This window comes from Solea solea, chromosome 19, assembly GCF_958295425.1.
Source record: "Solea solea chromosome 19, fSolSol10.1, whole genome shotgun sequence".
Taxonomy (NCBI): domain Eukaryota; kingdom Metazoa; phylum Chordata; class Actinopteri; order Pleuronectiformes; family Soleidae; genus Solea; species Solea solea.
This window is the reverse complement of record NC_081152.1, coordinates 15,656,346-15,666,611: the sequence shown is the minus strand read 5'-3', so window position 1 is coordinate 15,666,611 and position 10,266 is coordinate 15,656,346.

Sequence of the window (10,266 nt, the reverse complement as noted above, 5' to 3'; positions counted from 1 at the left end):
CCCGCACTCTGTCAAGCCAGCGACCCCCTTAATTAGAGTTAAGCTCGGACACCAATGGGATCAGAGAAGAGGATCTGATTCCTCTGCTCAGCTTCCGTTCCCTCTTAAGGCGTGTGCGCGCCGCAACCCGACTTCCGCGTGCGGCCACGTTTCACGTTAGAGATAAGGAGTTGTTGCAGCAGCTGCGGTTAATCACTGGTCCTGTGCATCTACAAGGGCATTCCAAGGACGTTCCGTTGAGCAACTGCACTTATCTGTCCGCATTAAAGCGGTGGTATTCATCACTGCCCAAGGCTCTGCACTGAAAACTCTTCCGACGACATTTTACGGAGACATCAGGGTCTAATTCAAACTCTCAAAGAGGAAACCCACATATACATAAGTCGAGTGCACAGTCTTTATTCACAGTGGTCTTCGTAAACCGCTGCGCCGTACAAGCGTGTACAGAAGGTTTGAAGTGCAGATTGAGTCATACAAAGACTTGTGATGCATTTATTAACTTTTGATTATATTTCCATTTACAATGAATGTGTTTTTATTCTCTTTATCCTGCTGGCACCACACCAGAACGCAGCTTAACCTCTCGTAGGGATATTGATTGCTGTTAAAAAAAAAAACATGTACAAATTATTTTGTGGTGTGAGGACTTAAGGGCATTGTTCACTCTGTTCACCACTTTCTTGCAGACTTTAATATCTCAAGAACTGGTTGGATTTCAGTGAAATGTAATTTTCCTCAAGTGCAACCGTGATGTTGATAATCAAGGTCGAACTCGGGTGCATGGTTTAATCAACCGCTTTAAAAAGGAGAAAGAAAAATCCACTTCCACAATCCCAAACGATCGCAACTCTACTCAGATTTAGATTTCAGCGATAACATAGATAACACATTATGTATTCATTGTTTCATCAAATGTCAAAGTGTGCAGGATTCAGAGGTATTTACGGACAAAGATGCAGATTGAAAGTAAAGGAACATGCCTGTTCCAACACATGTTGCTTTAAATGTGTTTTATACTGTTCTAATTTCAAAACAATTTCCATTAAATTGTTAATACAAAATTTTAACATGCAATAAATTGTAAATAACTGCCAGAGGTTGACAGTTATTCTGGACAAATGGGCCAAAGCACTTAGTCACACAATTTTCTGGCACTTTTATGGTTAAAATAAGCAAAAAAGATCCAGACAGACATTTTGAGACTTAAAAAGAGAGACGATCTCAGAGATGATAAAGCAGGTATTGTTTTAGTCTTCATCAATTAGATTATTAAAATAATTAATTGGTCATGAGGGGACGGTCTACAGAAAAAAAAGTGGTGGGGGGGAAACAACTGTTCAGTAGCCTGTGAGCAATATCATCTCATAACTATAGCACAATATTCAATCATGATTTTACTTTTTACTTTTTTAAGATTTTCATGGTGTTATTCTTCACAGAATTTCAAAGTAAAAGTGCATGTTTTTGAGATGAACGGCGTGTAACTTCACAATAAAAACACGCTAATGATGCAAAAATAAATCAGTAATGATGACAGAGTGACAGATGTGTGAGTGAGACAGCTTCAAACAGGTTAGAATGTGATTGAAAACACAAAGACGTGAGAAGTGGATTCTACTGGTCCAAAAAAATCCTGGATTTTGACAGCTAAACTATTCTTGCTGCTGCTGAATTTACAGCATTAACGCTCCCTCTGTCAGGTCTGATAGTGTTGCTTGACAAAACCCTTTTTTTTTTACAAGACTGATGCAGTATATATACATATATATAAAGTGACATCACATCTGTTCACAGAGACATCAAAAACAAGAATCACCCTAACTTACATAATGCAGCTTTAAGGGTCTGACGTTAAACATTTTCTCGAGCTAAGGCCATAGTCCGACTACGACGTCAATTGGATAACTTGCGCAGTCCGAGTACGCATACGGTGGAGAAAATCGTTTTATTGGCCATGTACATCTGACTCCGCCTCTGTAAGTAGCGTTGTATCGCTCTATAAGCTTGTGTGTATTAAATCAGTTTCCTGTTGATCTTTACGTAACAGAAAAACAAACAGCGAATGGTGAGATCGTGCTGTAGTTCTGTAAGTTTCATATCTGTTGTACATGTCTATTCGTCAGTCCAAACGTGGGTTCTCTCCGTTACTTTCCCTCTCGCAGACGCCATTTTGTTGTTGTTGTTCTTTTCCGAGTACTTCAGTTTATACGTTGTCTCCTTCCACATCCGTGTTTAAAACCGGGGAAGAAATTTTGGTGCATGGACTCCAGTTCGACTAACCACATTCAGGAGTAATCGGACTATGACTCGCATTGTCCAGGTATGTTAGTCTGACTAAGACTAGCTCAACTTGAGTTGGACTAACGTGTTTACATGACATTAAGAAAGCCAAATCATTGTCTTAGTCCGACTAAAATCAGACTTTTAACAGATATATAAACACACTGACTGGCATCTAATGGTGAAATTTGATTTAAAAGCACTAAAACACTGCTACAAACATACTTAGGGGTAGTAGATTCACTTTCTGCCAATAAACCCTCCTGAATGGACCTTTAGAGAAGCCCCACAGGGCTCCTTGAGAGCACTGCAGCATATTACCCACTTCCATGTGTCTCTCCACTGCATTCCTGTGTCAACTTTAGACCTTTGGTACTGGCTTGCACACACTCCCAAACCCCCCAGGCTGTGTTAGAGTCTTAAACACCAGCATTTCACTACTGTCAGTCACTTGTATCTCTCTTCTCTGCAATGAATTGATCAATCTGCCCCAGCTTTTTTTTCCCTCCCCTCTGGCTCCTTTCACAAAGACGTGACTTTTACATATATATATATATATATATATATATATATATATATATATATACATATGTATATACATATATATATGTATATACATATATATATACGTATATATATGTAACTGATGACATCGAAAGTTCCGCAAATATCACATTTTGGAGACTATGTCCCTCTAGACCTGGTGCAATTATCCAATAGCAACGACGTTGATCTCGCTAATCAGGATGTTTTTTATTACCAGTTTAATCAATTAAGTCTAATTCCGCACTTCCACTCATTTAAAACGACTTCACCTGAAAGAATCATCTGAATTTCAAAGAGCACAGTTACAGCAAAATCCATGTATCCATCAAGATTATATTGGATTAGATTTGACTTTATTGATCCAACACTCTGGAAATCCACTAAAATAAAAAGCAATATCATTTCATTTCAATCAATTTCAATTGTAAATACACTATTTTGACATGCAGTAAATTGTAAATAACTGCCAGATATTGAAAGTTATTCTGGAAAAAAGGGCAAAAGCACTTTTTAATGGCCCTTTTAGGATTTAAATAAGTGTAAAAGTTTTATGAGAAAATATCTTTTTGAAAAAGTATTAAAAAAAAAAAAGGTTATTTAAATAATAGACAATATTGACTTTTACTTTTGGAGCATTAGCATATTAAAATGCAGCAGCACTGAATTATCACACAGGGTCTATTTCACAGTTTCCAATCGTGATACTATGCATGATAGAGATGTATAATATTTACCAGGATGTAAATGAATTAAAGCTCAGGGCGATCCATCAAACCCCAACCCTGTGAGGAATGTCATTTGCAGTCATTAGTCAGCTGGGACTTCAGTAATTACAAGGTGTTACAGGAGAGACAGAAATGTCCTGCGTGAGTTTTACAACTAATGAGGAACCCAAGGTTTCAGGATGGAATATTGTTTAAAATGTGGCATTAATGAATTATATGAATATATATGAAGACACATGTAAAGCCTTGTCATTTGCATGATGCATATATTGTTATTGGTAATTGCATTTTTTAAATTATTGTCAGTGTTTTCTGGATTTCTGCCAATAAAGTTTTGTCGAACTGTTCCCCCCCAGCGCAATAATAAACAATAAAGAATCTATTCGATTTTCTGGCTTTCTGGAGTTTTTCACCATGAATTTAACACCCATACCAATTAGCTTTAATCTGATTGCAGATGAAAGTTTTATGCCTCTTTGTCTGGCTTTGTCTGGTGGATCCAAGTGACTGCACAGGCTCGACCAGGACGGCAACATAAAACACCCCAGGGATCGTCCGAAAGGGATCAGCCAAGAGTAACAGGACAGTGGGTCATTACATACGACAGTTGTCTCATGGGCTGTGGAGCTTTAGTGGAGAAGAGCTCCACTTCAGCTCCAAGTCACTGCTTTTGTAAAAATTCTGCATGATAGTAGCATGTTAGCACTTTTTTTTGGTCATTACCCTAAAGTAATGGAATCTTATTTTGGCACGACTCAAATCTACTCAGTATCAGACAAGCCACTGCTCTAACCCTAACCCAGTGCTGTCGCTAAATACACCAGACTCCTCTGTTAAATAGTGATATATCAGAAACTTTCATTAAGGCTTAAGAAATTAAGCCGAGTTGAGCTGAGTAAAGTGAAAAAGCGCTAATAGTGTCAGATCTACCCACCATCAAGCCTTAAACTGAGTTAGTGACACTTTGCTGATCATGTAATTGATAAGTGGCACAGTGGATATATTGTAAGTAACAACGTGCAATGTGCAATAAATATCTATAACTACAAAACATGTTTCAATAATCAAAATAAACCAAATTTTAGAGATTTTAGAACATGACGTTTTTGGTGCCAGTCTTCCAGACTGGTCTGAGTAGTTCAGAAACTGCTGATCGACTGGGATTTTCCTACACAACCATCTCTACGGTTTACAGAGAATGGTCCAAAACAGAGGAAACATCCAGTGAGGAGAAGCTCTTTTGGTAAAAAAAAAAAACCTTGTTAACACCAGGAGAAAATGGTCAGACTAGTTGGAATTGATACAAAGGCTACAGTAACACAAATAACCACTTGTTACCACCAAGGTTTTGAAGACGACCATCTGTGCATAACACAAGTCCTGTGTACCTAATAAAGTGACCACTGAGTGTATAGATAAACATTTGTCAGGTACTATCAATATGAACAATGACATATACACTTTTATGGAGCATTTGCCATTGTAAGTGTAATACAAACATAGTTTTGAATGAAGTGCTTGCTAACTGCAAGCAATACAAATAAGGTGTTTGTATGAATTTTATATGAATTTTTTTATTTTGCAAACCACTGCTCACATACTGTAAATGTAATCAAATGAATGCAATATAATATTCAAAGAGTTTGAGTACAAGAACTGTTTTTCATGAAGAGAATTGATAAAAGCAGCATTTTTTTTATATTACTTAAACTTTGTAATCAACATCTGGATTTGATCTAAAAAAGACGTTTCACTCATATTTTAATGACTGAATGAAATGACATAAGGCTTCAGTTTCTGATTTGTTTGCCGTATAACTCACAGGACCACGATGATATTTTGCCTCACTTCATTGTTGACTCAATTTCAGGTTGACGTCGTCTCGGCCCCATGAATAAACAAACAAGCTACCAGATAGATATTTAACCTGAGCCGAACCCAGGAAACATGTACAGGAAACATCATCATCTCAGTCTGACCCTCTGACCCCCTGACAGTCTAAGCAGCGGGCTTACGGCCTTCGGCGTTGTTTAACAAGAAACACGAGCTGTTTCCTCTGCTCTGCCTCTCTAATTAAGTGCTGACACGGCTGTTAAAATCTCAGAGGTCCTTCTGTGAGAACCACAGCTGGTCACAGGCAGACTGAGACACGGCTCAACGTACGGTCATATTTTAACTGGACAACGCCGTGTATTTATACAATAACAGTAATATAGAAGGAGAACAGCGGGGTCAATGCAGCTGTCATCAGGCAGACAAGAAAACATAGAAAATCCATAATCTCTGAAGAAAACAAAGAGGGATTCAGTGTCATTGCTCTATAATTGCTTTGGTGGTGGAGGTTTTCTCTCTCTCACACACACACACACACACACGTGGTGGCTGGCAGGGAACTGAGAGGGGCCACCGTGCCTGCCAGTCAAATTGAAGCTCAGACAGGTTGCAACCTCACTCTGTTTTGAGTGAAGAGAAGCTGATGTGGAATATCCTCTGCTGTGTGAGACATATGATGATCAAAAATAGAGAGCATGACAAGGAGAGAGACAGAGAGTCATGGTACATTATTTTTGGTACACTTACAAGTTACTTAAAAAATGCTGTGAGATGACATAAAATAAAGTCATTTGCATGAATTGGGGAATAATGTGGACTGTTTTCTTACTTTTCACATTAGCATTTTGTGATTAAACTAATGAATGATCAGTACCAGAGGAAAAAATGACAGGTGAACGATGAGGACAGGTGAACGAAAAGGATAGGATGATGATAACAGGATGATGAGGACAGGTGAATTGGCGTTAATTAAGGTCCCTGAGTGAGTGAGAAAGTTACAGTGTTTGTGACGTTTGACCCATTTTGACTGATTTGTAATTTGTAATTTTTGCACGACACAAGAAAGAACCCCAGCCAAGTAAAAAGTACATTTTAAACCAACTAATTTTTACTTTAACTTGAGTACATTTTTAGACCAGTACTTTTTCTTGTACTTAAGTAAAATGTTAGCAAAATAGTGGTACTTTTACTTGAGTAGAATACTTCAGTACTCTTTCCACCTCTTCTATTTTGTGACTTCTGCACAATTACCACTACGCAGTTTTTTTTTTTTTAAGTCTTATATATCAAGGGTGCAGGGGTTTAATGAAAGACAAAGAAAAGAAGGTAACGCTTTACAACAAGGTATGCAATGATGACTCATCTTTAGATAATCATTCCCAAAAAAGGAATACATACGAAAGAGCAAAAACTCGACCACTTTAGGACATCCTTCAGGATTCAAAGATTTGAAAATATCAAGGTCCCGTTTGCAAACCGTCCCATCTGTCAGCATTCGCTTCATCCATTTGAAAATTTTCAAAAGCCTCACCTTGAAACTGACCTTGAATGAATTTGGTCCTAAAAAAGTAAAAGCTCCACTATCTGAAATCGATACAAGATTGCAATATATCACGCAGAAACAATGTGTCTGGTACACAAAAGGCCTTTGGAGTCGGAGGTCAGAAGGAGATGAATACATGCAGCCCACGTGCTCCTCAGTAATTCCTCGAGAGTAATAATGCTCATAATTAAGAGGCGTCAACTGCTTTCACCTCGTCAACAGGTTTGAACTCAACAGAAGGGAGCAACCACTCTGCTTTCATTATAGAAAATACAAGATGTGACTCAGCAGTGCCACGGTAAACTGTCCTTAACCACGTCTATTCATGAAGGACTATTTGATAAAATAAAATAAACTAAAACCCACGTGCAAGAAAGAAAGGGAAATAGGATGCTACAGTGAGAGGTGAATATGCTCCCAGTCAATAACAAGAATCCTCACATCCCAGCACATGCACAGACACAACGCCAAAATCCTTCAGCGGTAGAAAGACAAAACAAACTCCCAGGCTTCAGGCTCAGTGGCCCATGGTCAGGCATTCAGCCTCCTTCTCTGGAGATCTTTTCCAATTACAGGGGAACTGCCTGTGTCACAGTTTTTCAGGGGCCATTGTCCGCAGAGGTCTGTCCATGTTCCAGAGTTTTGGGCCCCCCGAGAGGACTGATAGGACGGTGTTTGTGTTTTAGGGGAACAATGGCTGCTCTGCACCGAGCGTGAGTGCTCAGAGAAGCAGGGTGATAGTCTCTGAGAACATGCCAGGAGACTGAAACAGACGGCAGGAGTGGAGAGGAGTGAGGAGCGTAAAATCCGTAAAACAGGAGCAGCACCTTTTGTTAGTGTTGTTGAAGCTGCACTCAGGCCTCCACTATGTGAGCATCCTTTCCCCCCTGGTTTTTGCTTCCACAGTTCAGTTTGAATGGCCATGTCGCATTGAAAAGGTAAAGAAGGGACACAAATGGAAGATAAATGGAAGATTAGCAAGATGACATGTTACTGGAATCGGCAAAACTGCTCTAAGATAAAAAAAAAAAAAAAAAACCCAAACAAGCCTGAGGAGAAAAACATGATAATGAATAACAGTTCAAAACACACACACACACACACAAAAGCGAATTTTGAAAAGAGGATCTCGGAACGCGACATGAGAGAAAAGTCCATTCCTAATGTGAGCTAAAAGTTCAAATGTGAGAGACCAAGTTGTGAGTGCTTTTAAAAGCACCAGGGAAGACGTCTCCCCCGCTGCGGCGCTCTGCTCCGCTCATGACAAACAGACGAAGCATGTACTTATATGCACTCAGCTGCGACAGAGATACTGAAGGGAAATGTAAAGGTACAAACGGGACATGGCACTGACTGCTCTCAGCTCAACTTACACGTGTTAAGTGTGTCACAGTGTGTGTTTGTGTGTGTGCTCAGGTACAACAGCGTCAGCGTTCGGTACGTTGACGACAGCGTCACACGTTCAACATGAGCCTGGATGAGGCTGAGCAGTGAGAGTGTCAGTTTTATTGATTTTTGTTGTTATTATTTTTCCTCTACAACATTTGGCGCTTTTCCATTGCACAGTTCTAGCACTACTTGGCTCTACTCTACTCGGTTTGGTATCAGACACGTCATTTTCCATGACCATAGTACTTCATCAAGTGGGCGAGGGGTCGTCATTGCACGGCTGCACAAAACCGCTGTGGCGTCGCTTTATACGCGACACAAACTAGTGACGAGCAAAGCAGTTGTTTTCAGTGTAACTCAATCATTAGTATCAGTTTATTATCAAAAAATAAACTGATATTATGTTTTATTATCTAAAACACAACTGGCAGTTTCTGATTCAGCTGACGATCGCCGGCTTTCAGCAGAGCTGTCCCTAAATACATCAGACTCCTCTGTTAAATATTGAGATTTTAGACATTTCCTTTGCTAAATGTTGGAGATTAACGCACGTTTCAGGGATTTTTTAATCTTTTTAACTGATCTACAGTTCGACATTGTTTGGTTTGATTCCCGTGTCGGACGTCACGCTCATGACTCATCCAGTGACGACACTCTCTGACACTCAATCAGTGGCCGACAGTCTGTCAACGTCACATTTCAGTATCGAAAAAGAGAAAAGAGTCAAGCAAAACTATCTGACCTGACTGAGGGAGCCGTCAGGACCTAGTGGGGACAAGACGCCTTTATCCAGTCAAACTGCTCAATGAGCGGGTTTTTTGAGCAGAAGAATTAACTTTTCGTGGACACTTCTCTGTGTATTTATTCACACTCTGATTAACTTATTTGCAGCCATCTTGCTTTACTTGCACAATGTCACTATCTTGACCTAAACTGAATCACTTCCTGTGTTTAGTGTGGGAATGTTACCATGATGTGACACGAGAACTAAACCGTCAGTACTACTATACTGACAACGACAGAAAGTTGTATTATATGAACTCAAATTTGGTTGTTGTTATCGATCAATAATTCATTTGTTACCTCCTTCTAGTGTCATTTTAAAACAACGCGATGTGAGTGAGCGTCTTCTGTAAATCCTCTTTCCTCCGTTATCAGGCTTCGGGAAATCTGACAAATCTGGCAAATCACTGGACCGTGCAGAGAAAGAAAAGACGGCTGTTCTGCTCAGCAGCAGCAGCAGCAGCAGCAGCATCAGCAGCAGCAGCAGCAGCACATGCACGTCTTTTAGGTGATAATGAAGCTGTTGCAACACCGACTCTATAACGCAGATGAAAAATTTTGGGGAAAAAAAACAACAAACACAATGTGTGTCAACATCTTTGGAGCAGTGAACGGCTATCTTATGAAGTGCTCATGTTTAGACTTAGAATACATTCTGCTGACTTCAGCTTTAAAATATGACTCCATAGTGATATTGTTATTACAAACCAACATTGATTTACTTCCTGCACAACCATCCCCTTTAAATCATAGTCGCCGCTTTATGTCCCACCAGTGGAACCACATGACCTGTGTCCTCATTATCTCAGTAATATCAGTTGCATCACCGCACTGTTAGTTTTCCCGCGTCTCGTTGTGCTTTTGTAGGATTCGACTCCTCTGCACATTGTTTACATGTTTTGAAATAAGAGACAGAGGCAGTTTATTTTTGCATCTGCCTCCCGAGCCGCGCTCTCGGGGTGCCTTGTTTTTGTGTGAACCCTGACACAAAGTGTTGTATGTCTGCAGGCAGCTGTGTCAACACCACTTCACTGTCGATACGTTCGCTGTGGTAATTTGGCAGCATGTGAGCAGGAGCGGGAAATAGAGCTGAGACGATTCAAAGTGAACGCAGGTGAAGATGCCAAGCCTTGGCAAAGGGGAAAGGGGGGGGGGGGTTCCACAGCG